The sequence below is a fragment of the Notamacropus eugenii genome, chromosome 1, assembly GCF_028372415.1.
Source record: "Notamacropus eugenii isolate mMacEug1 chromosome 1, mMacEug1.pri_v2, whole genome shotgun sequence".
Taxonomy (NCBI): domain Eukaryota; kingdom Metazoa; phylum Chordata; class Mammalia; order Diprotodontia; family Macropodidae; genus Notamacropus; species Notamacropus eugenii.
The window spans coordinates 460,949,200-460,972,598 of NC_092872.1; the positions used below are offsets into that span (position 1 = coordinate 460,949,200).

The window sequence follows — 23,399 nt, forward strand, 5'->3', positions numbered from 1 at the left end:
CAAGCATCTAGTTGCCACAGCTTCTCTGAGTTAAAGTAAGCTTGTTATTTCCTGCAGAGTATAAAAAAACTAATTTATATGATTTTCACATAACCTGTCTGCATCTGGGGGTGAAGACTCCATAGGCCAAAAAACAGAGTTTACAGGGCTATGAGTAAAAGCATTTTGGAAAAATATATATGGGTATATATGTGCATATGTGTGTATGTAAGTATTTTCAAAATATGTATATGCACCCAGATGTAATATTCACAAAATGTGTGTATATGTGTATGTGTGGTTATATATACATACATCAACATGTTTTATGAATACTATATCTATATATATGTATGCACATATTTTGAAAATATATTCATGTACCCATATGTGTGTGTACACACATACACACACATATAAAGGGCAGCTAGGTGGCACAATGAAGAGATTGGTAGACTTGGTTGCAGACACTTACTAACTGTATGACCCCAGGCAAGATATTTAACCTCTCTCAGCCTCAGTTTCCTTATGGGGTAATAATAGCACCTGCCTCCCACAGTTGTTGTAAGAATCCAATAATATATAAAGTATTTGCAAACCTTAAGCACTACACAAATTCTTGTTAATATATAAAGCTGAAGAACTAATTGGCCCTGTTACATTGCAGCATGAAAACTGAGAGTGCTAATACTTTGTCCTTATCTCTCCTCGGTGACATTGGTGGGCAAAGGTATGTTTGAATGTGGAGGAGGAAGAGGTGAGCACCTACAAGAAGACAGAATCTTTCAGTTAGAAGATCTAAGTTCAGATTCGAGCTTGGTCACTAATGGCGTAACTTTGGCTAGACCCCTAAACTAACTGTGCAATCTGTAAACACTAGAAATTACAGAGAAGGTACCAACCCATCTTGGTAGACGGAATTTTCTCACCTGGGAGTTCCCTGTACCAATGAAACCAAAGGTGCCATTCCTATCAGTCATAACAAGATGTATTTTTCATTCAAAGGGAAAACATGGGTAGGTTTTACTAGGAGAAAATTATAAGGGGCAAAATGTGAATATTTTCTTGCCGCTTTTATCTCAAGATCTTGAACAAGCTGAGAGATGAAAGGCAATCTAGTTATGATTGTCCCTAATCTAGCATATTTTACTTAATAATATTTAGTAACTTCATGGAATTTGGGAAGAAGGAAAAGGAATATATGCCCAAAGGCAGGACCCTCCAAGTATTGCGAATGCCTTAATGGGCAAAATTGCTCAAATGCAAAGTGCTAAACAATAATGACAGGGTTTGCCAAGAGCACAGGCAAAGCCCTTCTGAGGTCCTGGGTTTCTAAGTGTTCCTGAATATGGTCAGCCTTGTGGAGCTATATGGAGATCATCAAGGCTCACCCCTGCAAAATTATTAGCATGCTACTGCAACATGGTTGTCTTCTCTTCTCTGAGAATTATTCAGGAACTTATTTGTACCCCAGTTCTGTTTGGTGCCATAAATAATATACATATTTATCAAAAACACTTCTTAACTCTGACACCACACACTTTAAGACACTTTTCCATTTGTAGATAATCAGCACTTCATGAATATTGGATTTTACCATTTACTTCATTAGCCTTGTTGTTGTTTTTATCCACTGGAGAAAGGTCAGAAAGCAATGATCTAAATTCTCCTTAAAAATGAAGATGGATAAACCTCAGTGACCTTGAATGGCAGGTTCTTCAGCGAGGCATATTGATTTTAAATGAAAACTAGAGCATTTTGAGAGAAGTCATGGTGTCATGGAAAGACAGTTGGATGGGCCTGCCTAGGTTAAAATTCTACTTCCAGTATTGACCAGCTGGGTGACTCTGGAAAAGTCATTTAATCTAAGACTCAGTTTCCCCATTTGCAAGTTGGGAATAATAATAACTTCTACCTCACAAGATTGTTGCAAGAATCAAATGAGATAATATATGAAAAACATTGTGTAAAACTTAAAGGACTGGATAAATGTGAGACACTGTTACGGAGTAGATGCTTCATATAGCAGGTGTCTGTTTAGTGCCTATCTTTGCCTGTCTCTTTCCCTGTCTTTTTCATGTTACTGTGTATTTTCCCATCCAATTCTTCTTGTATCTTGTACTCAATTAGCCTGACTATTAGCTATTTCTGGTCTAAGCAGCATTAGAACTTCAATTGCAAGTGTTCACTAAAACACAAATAAATAATAAGAGGCCCAGATAAAGGATTTCATCCCATTGTTGAAATTCTTTCCGACAGAAATGTCCATAACATAATCTCTCCTGAGGTTGGATACATACAACCTAACAACACAACCCAGTGTCAACTCCTCCAGAGACCAGGCCAATTGAAATTCATATATTGCAATTAGAGTGGAATTGAAGATGGTTTCCACAGCAACTATAAGCCCAAAGCTCTCAAAACTCTTCCCCTAACTGGGCTACCATCAATCCAAATTTTTTGAAAAGGCTGGAATTGGAATTCAAAAATATATAGAAATTGAAATAAATACCTGGATTCTGGAAAGCAGAGCAAATAGCAGGAGAATATCTCTGGGAAGGCTGAAGTTAGAATACAATAATATTTCAGAGTTGGGAGAAACCCCAGAGCTCATCTAATCCAACATTCCAATTAATCAATAAACATTTATTAAGGGCCTACCATATGCCAGACACCATGCTAGGGGCTGGGTATATCAACATGAAATCAGAATAGTCCCTGCCCTCAAAAAGCTTACAATCTATTAGAGAAGCAGCATTTGAGTATAGATAGATGATAGGTAGGCAGTTCGAGGTCAGATTTGTAAATTATTGTTATTGAAAGATATGTAAGTTGTCATTATGAAAGACAGATAGACAGGCAGGTAGGTAGGCAGGTAGACAGACAGAGAGGGAGATAGATAGGTTTTATGGTTTTATTGATTTCAAGACTAAAGAAAGTGATGGGGAAAAGGTTAGTAATGAAAATTAAACTTAAAAATGTGTCCTACACACATTTTTTTCAGACACTTGGTTGTTAAACATTTACCAGCACAGCACTACATACAGGCATCCACAAAACAGATACAAGGTAATGGAGGAAGGCCCTACCTGGAGGTACTAGGAAAGTCTTCATGTAAGTCAGGTGAAATATCTGTTGAGTTAAATGGGCTCTGAGTACTCCCTCCCAACTCTGAGGTTGTATACTCCTGTGAAACTGAAACCCTAAGAGGAAAACAGATCTGTCCAAGGTCACACAAGCAGGCTGAGGCAGCCCAAGATCCAGCCCTTAAACTCACCTAAAGGGCTGTCCCCACTATATCACAGCTGCTTCAATTTGTTCAATAAGTGTAAATTGAAAGTCCATGGTCCACTTGACACAACTTACCTAGAGAACCTTATAATCCTAAGGAGACAACTTGAATCCACATGTGTCAGTCCTCATGATACCAAGCTATAAATAAGTAGTTGAGTGAGTGGTGCAGCCTGAAGAAGTACAAGGTATGAGGAACTCCCATTCTTCTCCTTCTCCCCTGTCTCTGAGGCTCTCTAATGGGGCCTTGGTCCTTTTGGGAATTGCTGCTCTGGAAGATGACTAGAAAAGTGAATCCAAAAGCTTCACCTCTCTGTGGGGAAGATACAAATACTCTCTGGAGCACATAAAAATGCACATAGGCTCTGCTCTGGTAGTTCTCCCTGCACCAACCCCATGGAAGGGACTTGATTTAACAAGGCTTGAGGCTCCCAAGCATGCCAAGCATCTGAATAAACATGTCCCCCAGGATAGACATCACAAAGAACACACAGATGCTTCTCTCCCTGAGACTATCAAATACCAGGGAGACAGGTATCCTTGTTTTCTTGCTCATGCAGGGGCAGGTGAATGAAGAACCAAGAGGTAGTTCAAAATGGCCAGAATTGCAATGAGAAATGGTCCGCTCTCCTCCCTCCACCACAGCTCCATGACTAAGCCCCAAGGCTTGAGGCGACAAAAGGAAGGGGTACTGACCTCCAAAAGCAGCCATAAAACCCAGTCATTGCCCTATTCAATTCCTATACTTCAGAAAAAATGGGCCCCAACCTCCAAGCCAGAAAATTGACAGGAATTATCTACCTTCCTCATATTATTTGCTTCCTAGATTTCCCAGGTGCTGCTCTCTCCTGGTTCTCCTCCAATTTATCTGACTACTCCTCCTCAATCTTGTTTGCTGGTCTATCATCCATCTCGTGTAAATGGAGGGTAGGTATCCCCAGCTGCATTTTCTTTCTCCTTGGTGATCTCATCTACTAACTCCCATCCAGTCTTCCACTCCACACATCTTGCCATCTACCCTGCCACTGTCTTTGCCACTGTCTCCCTACTCCACAACTGGAAAGTGTCCTCTAGACTAGAACTTCAGACACTATGACCCTTCCCTGGAGGAGTTAATCCATCTAATTTTTTAGCTAGCTCCTCTAGATTATATAGCTTGATTGATGAGTGCAGACTCTCATAACATGTTATATTTAGCCAGCCCCAGACCATTTTTCACATCCCATCCAGCTATCTACCCCACACATAATCACATCCGTCCTAACATCCCCAACCTGAACCTCTTCTCTCGGGAATAATAATCAAATCCATACTACTGCAAGCTTCTGGAAGAGACATGACTAGCTCTCTGGCTCAACTCCCCAGCCCAGTGACTCCCAGACCAAAATGTCCTTGCTGAGCCATTGCTCTGATCCTGTGCGTACTGTCTTCTCCCAGCAGATGAGGAGCTCTTTGATAGCAGGGACTGTTTTATTGTTGTATTTGTATCTGCAGTGCCTGACACGCTGTAGTTGCTTAACAAACACTTTTTCATTCATTTGCTGACTCCACTGACTACAGTTATCAACCCTGTACAGGATGATTCCCAAATCTCTAAATCCAGCTGTAATCTTCCTGGGTTCTAATCCTGCATCTCCAATAGTTTACTGGACCTACCTTTCCATCTAGATGTCCCACCAGAACCTCAAATTCAACATGCTCGAAATGAAACTGTTCATCTCTTCTGCCTGCAACCTCCTTCAAATTTCCCTATAGATGGCACCTCCATTCCCCAATCACTGAAGCTCCAAAACTTCAAGTCCTCTTTGACTTTTCCTCTTCATCTCTACCCCCCACACACATGACTCGCCAAATGCTCTTGATTCTGTATACACACTTCTTGTATTTGCCCTTCCTGCTCCAACAAGGACGTGGACATGGACACCATCCCAGTGCTTCTAATATTACCGTATCCTGCTAATTAGTTTCCTTGACTCAAGTCTCTCCTCTTTTGAATCCATCTTTCATTTACTCCAATGGATATGTGATCTCATCAATGTGAATTCACCTAAGAAAAATGCAGATCACAATCAATCCATGCCTGCCCATCCTTTGGGCAGAGGCAGAGGCCACCCAATACACTGAGGATCTTCCTCTCTTTCTCTTGGCACTGTCCATGACAATTTTATCTTGCATAATTCCTTATCAAAAGATATACAACACAATCTATCCTTAACTCAGCTGCCAAAACAATATGATTAAAAGAAAACTTCTGGTTCCCCCTGGTCAATTAAACTGAAGAAATAAGAGAAAAAGAATTTATTGGCACTTCAAGGCATCAGGCAGTTGTGGTGTCTGACCTGAATTCCAACTTCAAGCTGCTTTTATTAGATCTGAGTAAAGCCATATGAGGGTAAGACAATCCTGTTTGGAAGACCTTTTAATGAGGAGGTAGAATTAGCATCTCCTTTTTTGTGAGTCATGCCCAGCTGGTGTTTTCTTGGCAAAGATACTAGAGTGGTTTGCCCTTTTCTTCTCCAGCTCTTTTAACAGATGAGGAAACTGAGGCAAACAGGGTGAAGTGACTTGCCCAGGGTCACATAGCTAGTAAGTATCTGAGGCTTGATTTGAACTCATGAAAGATGAGTCTTCCTGATTCTAAATCCAGTGTTCCATCCACTGTGCCACCTAGCTACCCCTAGTGTCTCCTTAACTCCTCCCCATTACAGCATCTTTAGGAAAGGGGATTAGCCCTACGTGATGGGAATAGTCTATAGGAGATGGGATTAGTCCTAAGGGAACTGAGCCCTCTCCTGTAGACCAGCTGAGCACCATACCTAAAGAGTGAGCAATATTAAAACATGAAGTCATGCAGACTGACACTGTCCCAAAGGCTAACTTTGTACAATCTCACTGATGCACAGAACTGACTCTCCTCAAAAACCTTGGGAGGGTCCTCATGGCATATAAGATAAATGCCCTACAACCTGTCTCCAATTTATCTTTCTACTCTTATTTAATACAACTGACCTTTCACCTATGCTCTGACCCTTGTCCTAATTTCCAGCCAAATTGATTAGCTATTTCCCAATTTTGTTCTGCCATCTCCTGCCTCCAGACATTTGCAGAAGTCCAAGGAACTTCCTGCTAGAATTTACTCTTCATCACCTTTACCTGTTTAAAATCCTTCATAAAGCCTTCCTGGACCTCTGCACCCCTGTGGAAGTAATATGTCCTCATCAGATTTTCTTTTGCTCCACCACTTACTATGTCACATCACACTTGCAAATGTATATGTATCAGACTGTAAACTCCATTAGCCTCTAATTTCCTTGAGGTTAGGGAATCTCTTTTGTCTCCTTTTTATTCCCAATGCTTAGCACAGAACCTGACATATAGTAGGTGCTTAATAAATGTTTATTGAATTGAATAATATTACATCCCCCATTAGACTATAAGGTCCTTGAGGTCAGATAATGCACCATTTTTTAATCTCTGTATTGCCTTTGCAATTGCCTTGAATTAATAAATATTGATTGAATTGAATTACTTTATGAATGACCTCATTGGCAGTTTAGCTTGAGTCCAAATCCAGGGTTCTTTTCCCTAGACTACATTCACTTCCTGGAATAGATTCCTGCTTAGAAGGATGCATAATACATTCTGCATTGTCCATGAGACTGCCTAAACCTAACCGTGTTTTCTTCCCTCAGCTACATGAGAGGCATTATGGAGGGGTGAGAGGCACTCTCAACTAAGTTTCAGTAAACCTGGATTCTTATTCTCATTTGGCTACATTCACTATGTAACCTGAAGTCACTCAATCAGTCTCTCTCCATCTCTTTCTCTGTCTCTTCCTCTGTCTCTCTCTCTGTATTATGCATATATATATACACACATACATACATATACGTATATGTATGTGCATACATACATGTAATAACAATTATAAACATTATCATTAGTAATATTAAGAATATTACCTGTCCCACTCTCCTATAAAGTTATAATGAGGCTCACAGCAAGAGAATGTGTGAGCTTTGAAAAATACAAGGAATTAAGACCTATTTGAAGAATTATCTTTTTTATTTTTCACTAGGGAAACAAGGGAATAAGCATTTTTATTAAGTTCCTACTATGTGCCAGACACTATGCTAAGTGCTTTACAATTATTATCTCACTTGCTTCACTGAGAGCTCCACAGCAGGATGACCCTGAAATATGGTTTATGCCAAGAGCAACGGGCCCTGAAAGTACAGAAACATTTTCACCACCCACAATATGATCATCCCTTCATTCGAAAGAAGAGAAAATTGAAATCCAAAGAATCTAGTCAAGATCACATAAGCAATCAATGGCAGAGCCAGAATTTGAACTCAGTGCATCAGACCCTACATTCACCATTCTTTCTGCTATACCGTGCTGCCTCTGTGCAGCTCAGACATCTATCTGAGGCTCCTGCTTGAAAAAGCACCACATAGGTTCTAGCACATTTTTTAGAAGCTGATTGTTAATGAGCTGGAAAGTGAAGGAATCAAAGTTATTATGATCGCTATAAGAAAGCATTTTTAATTCATGGATCATTTACTATTGATTATTGAAACAAACGCTATTGTGCATGCCCTATGGCTGGCTTTAAAGCCTCCATATCTTCGAAGCTTTTAATTTATTTGGAAGCAGTGTAATAGGTGGCAGATCACAATTACTTCCTTCAGTACTCCCTGTAATCAAGATAAATTATCTTGGTATTGATGTAAATGGGATATGAAAATCCACAGAGTTCTCTTGAGGAGCATAAACGATACATTATTCTCGCCACATTTGAATTTTGTAGCAAAATCATTTTGGGGTCAATCATAAAACATTCCTTCGAACTTTTCTCTCCATCTTGAATCTCTCCATCACCTCCAAATAGAGCTGGTGAATTATACAGGCAAAGCATCATATAATCATGAGCTAAATTGTTCCTGTTATTATAATGTCTTGCCCTTCTCTGTGCCATTTCATTCTTTCATACCTTTTGGATAAAAGTTACAAGAAAATGGACTTAGCTCAGTATAAGGAAGAACCTGCTAATGGTTAGAGCTATCTAACAAAGGAAAGTAAGATAATGAAGCCTTGTGAGATAATGAAGTCCCTATTACAGAAGGGTTCAAGCAGATGCTGAAAGGTCATCAGCTTGGTATGTTTTAGATGTTGGACCTCAAAGGTACTGGTAAGGAAGGAATATCTCCAAGGTTAAAACTAAAGGGAAATAGACTCAGTGCTAAAGATGATTATAGAGTGGTCAAAGACTACCCTAAAGGCAGTGAAGGAAGTACTCTGCACAGAGAGTTAGTAAATGTGTTTAATGAACGATAGGGAGAGGAATAGAGAGGAGAGAGGAAGAAAGGGAATGGGAAGAGAGAGGTTGAGAAGAAAGGGGAAGAGAGAAGAGGTAAGATGACTAGCATTCGAGAGTTTGCTTTAGTCCCTTTCTAGGTTAGGTTCAATGGACCAAAGGCACCTTTTTTCCCCAGAAGTGAATTGTAATGTAGTTTCCCACCAGGAGGCAGATATTCAGAAGCCCAGAGCCTTCAAAGAACATGCTTTCTTTTTGAGTGAGAGATCAGGGGAAGCATCACATTATTCCAAGGTCAGGACTAGTCCTAAACATTGGCTGAATTCACAAATGCCCACATGCCACAATTTGAGGAGTAGATAAAAGTCCCACCGTATTCTAAATATTTGCCCCACCATCCTAGCACAGGGCTTGAAATTCTGACCATCATTAACTGGTTAACAGTATGAGTAGCACTGAGTTCTCATGAGCTCACCCTCAGAGTGCTCTAGGCACTCTGGAAGCCAAATTAAAGGCTCAAGCCTTAGTCCCCTGAACCAACATAGTTAGCTTCCTTGTCTTTTAGGAGGGGAACTAATCTATCTTTAACAGACACTACTGCTACTACAAATGAAAAGTAATCAGAACCAGGAAAACAAGAAACACAATAATTACAATGGAAATGGAAAGAAACAACTGAAAGACTGAAATTAAGCTAAGTAGTAAAATAGTTGTAGAACAAAACTATGTAATTATAATAACCAAACTTGGCTTCAAGTGATATGATTGTACCTCCCTCCCTTCTTCTGTGTAGAGGTGAAAGATTATGAATATGAAATATTGCATATATATATACATATATATACTGTCAGACTGAATTGATGTGCCACTTAGCTTTGCTAAATAGCTCTTTCTCTTTTTTTTATCTTTTATCACTAAAGAATGACTCCCTGAGCAGGGGAGAGAATTGAAAGTGGTATAACAATGTAACGTATCAATAAAAACATTTTTAAATATAAAATTAAATACAAGGTAGAAATGACCCTTAATTTTCTTGCCTTCAGCACATTAGCAAGGATATTCTTAGAACAACATTGACATTTTTTGATGGGAGTAGATTCTAAAGGAGATGCTTTCAATGGGTATAGAAGTTGGGCAGAACAGATTCCAATAGGCCTCAATAAGGAAAGCAGCATGAGGACACTACTAAGATGATTCCTCCTGTCTTCCTCATAACAAACTAAAAGTATGTAAAGAAACCAAAGGGGCTCTTAACCTATATCAAGAGGTCAAAAAGTGGGAGAATGTGGGAGAAGGGAATTAGAAATGCCAATCTCAATGACTGTACTTTTTAAATTCTCTACCTCAGATAAAAAAAGAAATACAAACTAAAACAGTTCTGAGGGGTTTTTTTTTCTTATGCCTAGTTTGGCAACTCAGTGGCTCACTGGATAGAGCATCTGACCTAGACTCAGGAAGACCTAAGTTCAAATTTGGTTTCAGATACTTACTGCTATGGGCAATTATTATGAAAGTGGTAGAATATTATGAAGGGAATGGATTATGAGCATTTAGACAAGGAAGTGGTGATCACTAAGCACCAGTACAGTTTCATCTAGAATAAATCATGCCACACTAACCTTGTTTTCTTTTTGACATGGTAATCAGACAAGTAGACCAAAGGAATGTTGTAGACCTACATTTCATCACCTAGATTTCATCAGTCTTTGACAAAGTCCCTCATAGTATCCCATGGACAAGATGATGGTATACTTAGGTTGATTTGATATTGGTTGAATGATTGAAAACAAAGTACAATCATCAATAAATCCAAGTGAACTAGGTTGTCTCCAGTGGAGTTCCCCAAAGATCTGTCCTCAGTCCTACACCAGTTAACACTTTTGCCAAAAATTTGTAGGAAAAGATAGATAGCAAGCTTATCAAATTTGCCATTGACAAGTTTAGAGGGGGTAACTAACATGGTGGAAAACAGAAGCAAGATCCCAAAAGATCTGGACAAGCTAGGATGATAGATCAAATATAATAAGATGAAGTTTAAAAAGGATAAATGTGAAATTCTATGGGTTCAAATAACTAAAGTCATGAATACATTATAGTGGAGATGAAGCTAGAATAGAGTTTATGTGAAAGAATGTGAGTTGAAAATTCATTATAGGCAAGCAATATGGCAGGGCAGTTTAAAAAAAATAACTCATGCAATTCTGAAAGAGGTTAGACAGGAACAGTCTCATCCTCAATGACACTGATAAGCCAGAGCATATTCATGGGAGGGTGACTGATATGGTAAGAGAACTAGAGTCCATGTGACATAATAGCTAGCATTTATATAGCATTTTAAGGTTTACAAAGTGCTTTTAAAAAAGTTGTTCAGTCATTCCAGTCATGTACAACCCTTTACAACCCCATTTAGGGTTTTCTTGGTAAAGATACTAGAGTGGTTTGCCATTTCCTTCTCCAGCAGATTCATTTTTATCAGGCAACCAGAGGTTAAGTGACTTGCCTACATTCAGTTAGGAAGTGTCTGAGGCTGGATTTTGAATTCAGGTCTTCCTAACTCCAGTCCAGAGCCCCATCCACTGAGCCACCAGCTGCCTCTGCTTTAAAATATTATCTGATTTTATCCTGATAGTAATCCTGCATGGTAGATGCCATCATTATCCCCATTTTAGAAAGAAGGAAATGAGTAGGCAAAGGTTAAGTGATGGGCTCATGGTCACAGATCTAGTAAGTGTTTGAGGCTGAAAGTGAACTTACATCTTCCTGACTCCAGACCCACTATTCCATCCACTGTGCCACCTAGCTGCCTATGTAAATCAATTAAAAGAACAATGAGAGTTCAGACTGAATAAAAGACATGGAACATAACTGGAAACATGGCTCCTCTCTTCAAGTATTTATAGGGCTATCCAATAGACAAGAGATTGGGCTTTTTTCTGTTTGATTCCAGAGAGTATAAAAATGGGTGTCTATTGCAGACAAGCAGATTTTAGCTTGGAAACGTCCTAATGGTTATAGCTATCTAAAAATAGAGTGAATTACCCTGGGAGGTAATGTGTGGTCTTTCAATGGGGGTTTTCAAGAAGAGGGAGATTGAACACCTGTTGGAGATATTGAAGAAATTCTTGTTGAGATATGAGTTGGACTAGATGGCCTCCCAGGTCCTTTTTGAATCAGAAATTCTAATTCTATAATTCTGTGATGCCAACTCCACTAGTAGCTGTGTGAACTTAGGAAAATCACTTCTCTAGATTTTTATTTTCCCATCTGGAGGGAGTGGAGTTGCTGCTGTTGTTTCTGTTTTAGTAATAGTTGTTGTAGTAGTAGTAGTGGTAGTAGTAGTGGTAGTAGTGGTGGTGGTAGTAGTGGTAGTAGTGGTAGTAGTAGCAGTGGTAGCAGTGGTACTAGTGGTAGCAATTTTTGGAATTGTAGTAGTAGTTGTGGTTGTGGCTGAAGTTGTAGTAGGAGTAGCAGCAGCATAGGCAGTAGCAGTAATCGTAGTAATATGTAAATCATCATAATGACATCTATGTAGCACCTTAAGATTTGCAAACCATTTGACATATGTTATCTCATTTAATCCTCATAGCAACCTTATATGGTAGGTCCTGTTATTATCCCTATTTTACAGATGCAAAAACTGAGGCAGATAGAGATAAAGTGATTTGCTCAGGGTCACATAGCTAGTAAATGTCTGAGGCAGAATTCGAACTCAGATCTTCTTGTCTTCACATCTTGTGCCCCCTTGGATTTGGGGATCTGTAAAGTCTTTTCTGATTCTAACATTTTACAATTCTGGGCCATTTTGTAGGTGCATGTAGAGGAAAGCCACTAAAAGGGATAGGAATTAAATAATGCCAATTTTATAGTTTTTCCAATGGTTTCATGCCTAAAGACACTTCTACAACTCTGTCTTTCTCTACACTGCTCCTTCCTGATTCTCTTTCCACATGTCTGTTACTTCGGGAGTTTTTCCGTTTTTTGGCCTCTTCCTCCAATTCCATAAGTATGAGCACTCTCCAAGGCCCTGTCCTCTACCACTTTCTCTTCTTTCTCTTTTATTATTAAGGCATGGAATGGATGAAGTGCTGGACCTGAATTCAGGAAAACAAGTTCAAATTTGACTTCAGATACTTCCTAGCTGTGTGACCCTGGTCAAGTCACAACTTCTGTCTACCTCAGTTTCCTTATTTATAAAATGGGAGTGGTAGCAATAGTACCTACTTCTTGGAGTTGTGAGGATAAAATAAGGTATTGATTATAAAGCATTTTGCAAACCTTAAAGCAATCTATAAATACTTATTTTTATTATTTATTTCATACATTCCCATGGTTTCAATTTGATCACAGAAGGCTAAAATGAATAATTTTGATTATATTAAAATAAAAAGATTTTGCACAAACAAAACCAATGTAGCCAAAATTAGAAAGCAAGTAAGAAACTAGGTGGGTGAGGACTATAGTAAATTTCTCTGATAAAGTCCTCATTTCTCAAATATATAGGGAACTTAGTCAAATTTATAATAAAAAAGAAGCATTCTCCAACTGATAGATGGCCAAGGGATATGAGCAAGCAATTTGCAGAAAAAATCAATGCTCTCAATAGTTACATTAAAAAATGCTTCTTCATTAAAAATTAAAGAAATACAAATCCAAACAACTCTGAGATACTTCCTCATATCTGTCAGACTAGCTAACATTTCAGACAAAAATGACACATGCTGGAGGGGATATGGAAAGACAGGTACACTAATGCGCTATTGGTAGAACTGCAAGTTACTGCAACCATTCTGGAGAATAATTAGAAACTTGGCCCAAAGAGCTACAAATTGTGCATACCCTTTGACCCAGCAATACTGCTACTAAGCCTATATCCCAAAGAGATCAAAGAAAAGGCAAAAGGACCCATATTTACAAAAATATTTATAGCAGCTTTTTTGGTGATGGCAAAGAATTGGAAAATGAAGAAATGACTGAATAAGCTGTGATATATGGTTGTGATGTAATACTATTGTGCTGTAAGAAATTATGAAGGAACAGTTTCAGAAGAACCTGGTAAGACTTATATGAACTAATGAGAGGTGGTGTGAACAGAACCAGAATATCACATACAGAAGAACAATATTGTACCTATCATCTATTGAGAAAGAATTAGCTACTCTAATCAATGCTATGATCCACAACAATTCTAAAGGACCTGTAATGAAAAATGTTATCCACTTCCAAAGAGAGAAATGATGAATTCTGAGTCAAGACTGAAAGATAATCTTTGTTACTTTATTTTTTTTTACTTTTTTGCAACATGACTAATATGGAAATGTTTTGCAGGACTTCACATGTATAATGGGTATCATACTGCTTGCTTCCTCAATGGGTAAGGTAGGGTACTGAGGAAGGGAGAAAATTTTAAACCCAAAATAAATAAATGAATATTAAAAAAAACACAACTCTGCAATTTACTACCCGTGCAGCCCATCTAGACATGAGGGGCTCCATTTTAGAAACAACCTCTATTTCAGCGTGGATCCAACAAGTGTCTGTTGTTTCATTTTCCCCTTCCCTGTTGTTTTTTCAGAACTTTCATTCTATTTTCATTATCACCAGTGGTGTACTAACAGATGACAAAGTGATCTGTAAAATATTAAAAACCTGTATCTGAGAACTGGTTATTCCCACTGTACTTTATATCTTTGTATGGAACATAGTTACTACCTTATACTTAGCATCTGTCTGCAATTCACTGTACCTGCCCTTACTTTTTCATTTTCTTCTGTGTAAACTATCAGGAAATTGTAGCCAAGTGCTTATTTGGATTGCAAGCAAATGCTGTCATTCAAATGAACTCCGCAAGCCTTAGCTTGCCTATAATTTCAATAAAGCTTTTCTGACGACGTATCCAAACATTAAAGAGTGGGTCTTTTTACCACAACTCATATCACACATAAGTGCACATATATTTATCTTACATCTTCTCTCCATTAGATTAGAAAACTCTAATGAAGGCAGGTACTATGTCGTTTCATCATATTTGCATACTTGACAAATATTAGTTGACATGAATGAAAAGAAGTGAACAGTATAGTTGTTTTTTTTACCTTTTGTGTATATTCAACCTGATTCAAAACGAAGACCTCTCACATCCCTATTCATGCTCCCCCACCCCCAATATATATGGAAGTTTTAAAATATTAATACAATCCTAAAAACAAGCTCCCAAACCAGTGATTTTCTCTTTCTATGCCAAATAATATAAATGTTGGCTTGAAAGTGTAATAGATACCACCAACTTTACACATGGTTTGGCATAGTTACAATAGTAACTACTTAAAGCCTCTGAAGTTGAAAAGTTAAGCTCTTCCATCCCCTCATGCTATCATCCTAAATCTTCCCTTTACTGGAAAATTCCTAGAAAAAGTTATCCATGGATGCTATGTCTATGGCTTCCCCACCCACTCACCCTTGCAGCCTAGCTTCTAATCCCATCAGTCAGCTGAAATGGCTCTCAGAAGTCTCCAGTGATCTCTTACCTGCTTAATCTGATGACCTTTTCCCAGACCTCATCCTCCTCCTTGACCTTTCTGTAGCTTTCATTCTATGGACTTGTCTGTCCCCCATGCCTGGAAGGCTGACCCTCCTTCATGCTGACTACTGACCTCCCTGGCTTCCTTTAAATCCCAACTAAAATCCCACCTTCTACCAGAAGCCTTCCTTCCCTAAATTCCATTGCTTTCCCTCTTCTACCTACTTCCTACTTATCCTGAATACAACTTGCTTTATGCATATTTGTTGGCATGGTGGTCAGGGAGACAACAACCGGAGTCGCACTGCTGTTCTAAGTAGCAGAGCTCACCTACAAATCCCAGTCTCCGTAATCCCTCCCTCTCAGAGTATACAACATTCCCCATCCAGCCACATTGCTCTGTAAGTGGGAGGTGCTTCAGGAATGACACTGGATTGGCCTTGCTTTGGACAGTTTCCCTGGGACTCTCAGACATCAGAGTAAGAGAGCTGAGAACCCCGATAAATGGCATTCAAGAAAAGTCAAGTATCATCTCTCCCTGCTGTGGGGTACTTGACTTTTTCCTCTAAGATCAAGTTGACTGTCAAATCACACTGAGGAAGTCAATGGCCCTCAAAACTTATCACAATTGGAGTTGGCCCCAGATTAAGGAAGGGAAGTAGAGAAGAGCTCTATCCACTAGGGTCCTATGCAAATTTGGAAGCAAAGCTGTTTTTTCTCAGATCTACTCCAAAGCCCTAGATCAGTCAGAAAGTTTCTTTGTTTGTCTGTTTGTTTGATGATAGAATCCAATCTATACTTTAATCTTTAATCCTTGACGTGTATAACGCTTTGATGTGTTAAAAAGAATAATGGGCTCAGTCAGGAGATCCAGCTTCAAAGCTTAAGTACTCACTAGCTATATGTCCAGGAACAAGGCATTTCTCCTCCCCAAAACTCAGTTTCCTCATCCTCAAAATGGGGATAATACTTGCACTACTTTTCTCATAAGGTGATTGTGGGGAAAGTGCTCTTAATTACTCAAAAAGCTATAGAAGTCTGAGCCCCACACAGGCATATTACCCAATTCAGTTAGGATTTCATCTGAGCCTCATAACTGCTATGTGAATTGGGAAGAACAGAAATTATAATATGCATTTTTCATTTGAGGAAACTGAGGACCAGAAAGATGAAGTGATTTACCCAAGATTGTATAGACTTTCACGTGTCAGGACCATGATTTAGAGCTCAGGTTTTCTGTTTTCTTAGTCCTATACTCTTTCCACTACACTGCCCTGCTTTTGTGGGTGTTTTTGAAAGACATTGAAGGATAAGTGTTGCAGCACAGCCTGAAATCCTTGGTACCAGAGAAGATACAGGCTGATGAGTTCTGGAACTGTAAGGTACAGTACGGCTTACGTCCATCAGGTGCCTGTACCAAATCTGCCACCAGTATGGTGAGTTCCTGGGACAAAGGACCACTGAACCACCTGAAGAGGGGGCAGCCCAGCCCAGGTCAGTCCCATAACCAAGTCTGCCAACTTCAATTTTATCCCCCTACTTACAGTCAGACATTCTTTTTTACTCTCTGATTTTTGTATTTATTTGGTTTTGGCTGGAATAATTGATACTTATCTGTGTGACCTTGGGAAATCATTTAACCTTGACTGGGCCTCAATTTCCTCACCTGTCAAATGAGGAGGTTGGACTAAATGTCCCTGAAGGTCATTTTAGCTCTAGTTCAATGGGCATATGAACTAATGTAGGAGTATCCCTGACCACTGGACCCACTCTGATAACTATGAAAACATCATATTTAGATTAAGGGAAATAGCATAGAAAGATTCCCAAATTTGGAGTCAGTAAGCCCGGGTTCTAGTCTATCCTATGCCATTAATTAACTGTGTGACCTTGGAGAAGTCATTTCTTTTTTGAGTTTTAATTTCCTTATCTATAGTCACAGTATCATGAGATCTCAGGGAGCTAGAAGTCATTTAGTTCAATTCCCTCACTCCATAGATAAGGAAATTGAGACCCAGGGACTTAAGTGACCTGCCCAGTGTCACACAGAGGCAGTATTTGAACTCAGGTCCTATGACTCCAAATTCAATGTCCTTAGCATTGGGAGTTTGAGTAGATGGTCTCTAAGGAACTTTTGGGAATCAACAATGCTTGACTAAGAACTATACTTCAACATTTCTGAACCTTTTGTCCAGTCTCTACAACTTATTCAGTGACTACATACAGTAGACACGAACTACAGCATAGGATGGAGGATAGAGCCCTAGAAACAGTCACAAAGGATCTCCGTCTAACCTGTCAATGAATAGGAATCCCCTTTACTGCATGAAATTCACTTCCTTCCTCTTGAGACACCCATTTCCCTTTCAGATAGTACCATTAGGTCATATTTTCCTGATACTGAACAGAACTCTGCCTATAGGAACCTTCCAGTCATTGGTCCTACTTCTGTTCTGTGGGACCAAAGACCTAGGTTCTAGCTAACTGCATGACTTGAACTCTTGGCCTCAATTTCCTCATCTGTAAAATGGGGATAATATCTGCCTTATCTAGTACAGAGTATTGCTAAGGAAAATAAATGAGAAGACAAGTCTTTAGAAAAGTCAGTGTAAGTACCTATCAGTTCATTTCGTCATCTGTTTCTCTTTGTTCACAAGATCATGGGTTTTAGAGCTTGAAGGAATCTCCAAGGGCATCTATGGTCCAGCCCCATCCTTTTACAGAAAAATAACTGTAGCCCAAGGAGTTTATATGACTTTTTCAACTCACACCAGTAGCAAGTGACAAAAGCAGGATTTCAACCCAGGTCCTCTAAATGAGAGTCAGTGACCTTTCCATTGTATTACACTGAGGACTGAGGATGAGCAGGGGTATAGGAGGATTCGTGGAAAATTGACAGTGTTGTTTTTTTTTTAAATACCAATATTTTATTTTAAAGTATAAGGGAGGCAGGTATGGACATTGCATATATTATCAGGATTTTTTGATATATTGATCAATTTTGCAGATCTTTTTTTTTTCCTTTTCCCTCCCTTTCCTTTTTTCTTTTAAAAAGTATAGTTGTTATACAGGATGGCTCTCTGCTAGAGGAAAGAGATGGATATAGGAGAAAATTTAGGTGATGTAAAAATAAAATGTCAGTAAAGATGCATAAAATATATATGAAGTATTATTGTAAGAAAAATATAACCTAGCCCTGGATTTTTTTCTCTGTCTTGTATTATTTTTGTTTTTTTCATATATGAGCCTCAATTAGACTATAATCTCCAGGGCAAGGATTAAATTTGATATATCTTTAGCATTCCCTACCTCCTACCTTCTCCCTACCCCACCTCACACAGGGTTAGTAACAAGTAAATGAACAGTAAGTGCTTCCTAATTCATTAGATGACTGATGGTCATGGGAAGTCTTGGTTGAATCTTGCTGCATAAGACACCTGCTTCATAAGCTGTTGGAAGCATGGAGCTTGAAATCAGCCAAATTCAGGGGCAAATCTGGGAATAGTAATTTTTCCCAAGCAGGACAAAGAATGACAAATAGGTACAGCAAAGTCATAAATAAGGACCAATGGACCTTTTTCTCAAAAATATCCGAAAAGAAACTGCAGAAGTCTTGCAAAATGAGCAGATGTGATTCCCTTTTGTTTTGTTTTTTTTAATGTATTTTTATTTCATTAAACATTTCCTAATTACATGTAAAAAAAACATTCTTTTTTTTACATTTCGAGTTCCTAATTCTCTCCTCTACCTCCCATACTTTTCCCCTCCTTGAAAAGGCAAGCAGTTTGCTATTGATTATACATGTGAAGTCATGCAAAACATGTTTCCATGTTATTGTTCCCCTTTTAAAGTAATCACCATTCACATTTCTTTTCCCTCCAGCACATTTACAGTGTGGGGCTAGAGTGTTTTTCCACCAGAGTCTTTGTTTTCGGTCTCCAGGCAGCAAGGCTCTTGAATCAGAGAAACAGCACAATCGCCCAGGGTCTAAATTAAGTACAATGTTCCGGATCCCAAGAAGCACAATAAATCAACATTTTAGCTCATTTGGTATGAGTTCTAATGGAGTTTTGCATGTACTTTTGCAAACTACAGCTTGAGAAGGAAAAATAAAGGGAGAAATGCTTTGTGTTTGGCAGGGGTTAAGTAGGAGAGAGGAATCGAGAACTGAAGTGGTTTTCATTCGAGTTCCATGGAGATACACTTACAAAAGCTAGCTCCCACCCTATTCCCCATCTCCAGTCTCTGATCTCTGTCCTCATCACAATAGTTACTCATTCAATACTTACTGGGATCCACTATGTGCAGGGCACGATGGGAGGCACTGCAGGAGATGTGGAAGAAGTACAATTACAAAGAACTTAACAATTTAGTAAGAAAAAATAGGACATGCACATAAATAGAAGTGAGTCTCCTAGACAAGCTCTATAATTACGCAAAAGAGTTTGCTCTACAACAAAGGAAAAAACCAAGAGGACAAAGAATACCTGTGGCACAGATAATGACATCTAACTAGTTGGACAACCTATGGAGCTCATACATCAGTGTATCTTGGGCAGACACTACAAATGGACCCAGAATTTCAAAAAAGTGAGAACAGACTAGATTTCCTTTGGGGAATTTCAAAGTTCCTTTAATTACCCAAAATTTTTCCCTGAAACTAAAGTGCATTTTTTCAATGCCAATGTTCTCCTGATGGCATTATACAGATGCCAAATATCAAATATTATATCCTTGAAATATTTAAAAAACAATGTCACTCTGAATACAGAGAAGAATGGAATGACTGGTATGAACTAATGCAAAGTCAAGTAGAACCAGTAAAACAATATACATAATGAGCACTACAAGATAAATAGAAAAAAATAATCATGGAAAAAATCAGAAGTGAATGCAGAAAAATTGCAAAGAAAAAGTAAGACTCAAAAGAACATATATGAGAGTACTTCTCCACTCCCCCTACCACCACTGCAGAGGTGGGGGGGGGCATAATCTTTTCAGACTTTTTTGATGTATTGATCAGTTATATTGATTTTTCCCTCTTTTTTTTTTGACTTAAAGAAACTGCTTGTTATATGGAATGGCTGGGAGGGGTAAAGGGAGAAAATTATGGTAATGAAAAAAGATATCAATAAAACCTTACTTTAAAAAGTCAATATTACTCAAAGATCAATAGAGAAAAGCATTGTGGGTGTAAGCAGGCCATAGCGTATTCCAAAAAAAAAAAATTGCTAAAGAGAACTGGACGAAAGGATGTTGTTGAAGAATATAAGCTAGTCATGTGACAAGAGCAAGGGAGAGTCAATGAACAGGCCATGTGGTATCACTGCAAAGGCCCTAACACATTAAATGAGTCCCCTGTTCACGAGGGAAAACTTACAAATGTAAAAAGATTTGTACAGGATGGGTACTATGCTAAGGATGGGCTATAGATAAAATACCCACATCAGTGAGGTCATTGATCCAATTGAGCATTCAAGACAGTATGAACTAAGTAATGTATAAACAGAATTCTCATAGCAGTAACATATGAATAGACTGTATGATATAGGAAATAGAGAGCTGATCTTAGGGTCAGAAAGCTCTTGACTCTGACACATACTGACTATGTACCCCTCGAGAAGGCACTTAACCTCTCAGTGCCCCCAAGAAACTAAGACTTTAAGTTGTTATACTCCCCCCCAAAAATGGTATACACAGTGTTATAAGAGGTCAGAAGAAAGAACAGTCATAAAAATAAGTAAAATGTCATAAAGTCTTGTTACAAGAAAAAGTAAATAATGGCTTTCCCAAATCCAACTTAAAAGGATTTTAGATTTAGAGATAAAAGAGACCTGAGAGGTCATTTAGTCCAAATCTCATTTTACAAATAAGAAGAGGGGAGGGAAAGAATGAATTTACAAATACGGTTCTATTTGATTCTCACAACAACCCTGTAAAGTAGGTGCTATTATTGTTCCATTTTACAATTGAGGACACTGAGGCAAGGAGAGGTTTAGTTACTTGCCAAAAGTCACACAGCTAATAAGTGTCTGAGGTCACATTTGAATTCAGGTCTTCTTAATTCCTGGTACAGTGTTCTGTCTATTGAACCACCTAGCAGCCTCAGAAGATTCAGGTCTAAAAAAGAGAATATGTCATACCCAAGGTCAGCCAGTATTTGAACTAGGACCCCTTATCACAAAAACTTTACTTTTTGTGCTACATGAAAGTGACCATGGTAGCTATGCAGAGAAAAAAACACTGGATTTGGAGGCATAGGACCTGGGTCCAAGTCCTAGTCGTTTAGTAGCTGTATAATCTTAAGCAAATCCCTTCAACTCTGATCATCAGTTTACTCACCTGGAAAATGGAAGTCACCTGCTTGCATCAAGGCCTAACATGAAGAAAGCATTTCACTAGCCTTAAAAGTGAGTACAAAAGCTAACTTCTATTCTTTTCATTGTGTGACCAAATCCTCATGGAAGAATCAGGGAGGGTAATAATGAGGTTCGCCAATTCAGATATCTCTTAGAAGTGAATGTGAATCATATTCTTGAGCCAGAGACAAAGAGACCAGCCAGAGAAGTAAGAATTACATTGTGTCCTTGTACATCACCTACACTGGCCACACACACTCCATCCCACCCACCCCCCACGCACACAAACACAGAAATGGCACACCTTCTTCCCAGGAATGGTACAATTCCAAGAATCCTGAGATGTGAGATGTCATTAGGCAGGGTGTGGCCAATATACCCAAGAGCAAGTTCAGGCGAATCATTACCCACTGTCATTTGTTGTAATTTATCATGTATTGTCAGAATAAATCAGAGTGGTTGTCAGATGATTTATTGGCTGATTGGCTTCAGAAGTGCTCACTAAGTGGAAATGTTCTCTTACCCAAGAAGAGGGAGATAGTGAAAGAACAGCTAAGGCACCTGGAAAACAATACTGCACCCACCCCCATGATGATGGTTTCTAACATTCTTTTTACATTTTCAAGTTATTTCTTGCCTATCAGACCAGCCCAGGGAATAACTATCTTTTGAAACCAGAATAATATCTGGTATGCCAAAAATTCCCCCAAAAATGGAATCCTGGTGTTGAAAGGAGACTTAGAAGAGGTCTAGTCCAACCCCTAGACCTGACACACAAATCTTTTCTATATTGTACTGTGCTTGTCCCTTTCCTATCCTTATAGGCAGCTAGGGGACACAGTGGAGAGAACACTCAACGTGGAGTCAGAAAGTCATAGGTTTAAATCCTGCCCCAGAAACATACTTAGCTGTGTGATCCTAGGAAAATTATTTAACCTCTCTGTGCCTCAGTTTCTTCATCTCTAAAATGGTGATAAAAACAGCCTCTGCCTTATAGGGTTGTTGTGAGAATAAAATGAGATAATACATTTAAAGAACTTTGCAGATTTTGAAGTGTTACATAAATGCTAGCTATTTTTTTCTTTTGCCATCATTATCATCTGGGCTGTGCTTGAACACTTCAGTGATGGAGAACTCACTATTTTGGGGATCCTCCCATTCAGTTGTTGGGTAGCTGTACTCATTAGAAGGCTTTTCCTTATGTAGAGCTGAAATCTCCCTCCTTTTGAATGCCTCCCATTGGTCCTAGGTTTGTGTTCTGCTGCTAAACACAGAAGTCTTTCGGATGTCTGAAGACAATGACATATCGTTCCTAAGGGTTCTTTTCTTTAGGCAAAACATCCCAGGTTCCTTTAATTAATTCTTATATGGTATGGTCTCTAGTCTTCTCACTGGCCATCATACTCTAGATAAATTCTGACCAAAAGTTACCAAAATGGTTTAAAATGCCAAGCTGACCAAGTCAGAAACATAATAAGCCTCAAGGAGGCTTAATAATAATGTCAAACATATATATTGGAATGGTCCCCAGCCCTCCCCAGGGCAGAGGTTGCAGGACCTGCTTTCCACTGAACCCAAAATTGTCCCCAAGAGATCAAAAGGATCATAGCTTTAGCCCCTTATTGGTTATCTAGTTCATTCCCTCTGCCCCCATTTTACAGAAAAGAAATTGAGACTAAGAGAGGTAAAGTAATTTATCCAAGATCACACAAGTAGTAAAACAAATGAGCCAGGATTTTTAAAACAAACGAGTACAAAGCTTCCTCCCGAGGCGTATTTAAAAATGAGCCTTGTGGGACTGCCTGCAAGAAACCCGTCAGAATTCCCCCAACCACAACCTGTAAGACCCCTCATAACCACAGCATTAGGAAGCTGGAGCTGCCAGCAGAGTGAATCTCCATATGGCTTTTGGCCTTGTGCACTGGAGAAGGCT

General features: G+C 38.9%; 1 long non-coding RNA gene across 1 annotated transcript in view; it reads right to left on the minus strand.

Annotated features, from left to right (window-relative positions):
- Positions 1 to 15,682, minus strand: part of LOC140519262 (uncharacterized) — a 101,221-nt gene extending 85,539 nt beyond the window's left edge. The window contains exon 1 of the long non-coding RNA XR_011972150.1: positions 15,115 to 15,682. This is a non-coding gene — a long non-coding RNA (uncharacterized lncRNA). The remainder of the gene's footprint in view (positions 1 to 15,114) is intronic.
- Positions 15,683 to 23,399: the final 7,717 nt, after the last annotated feature.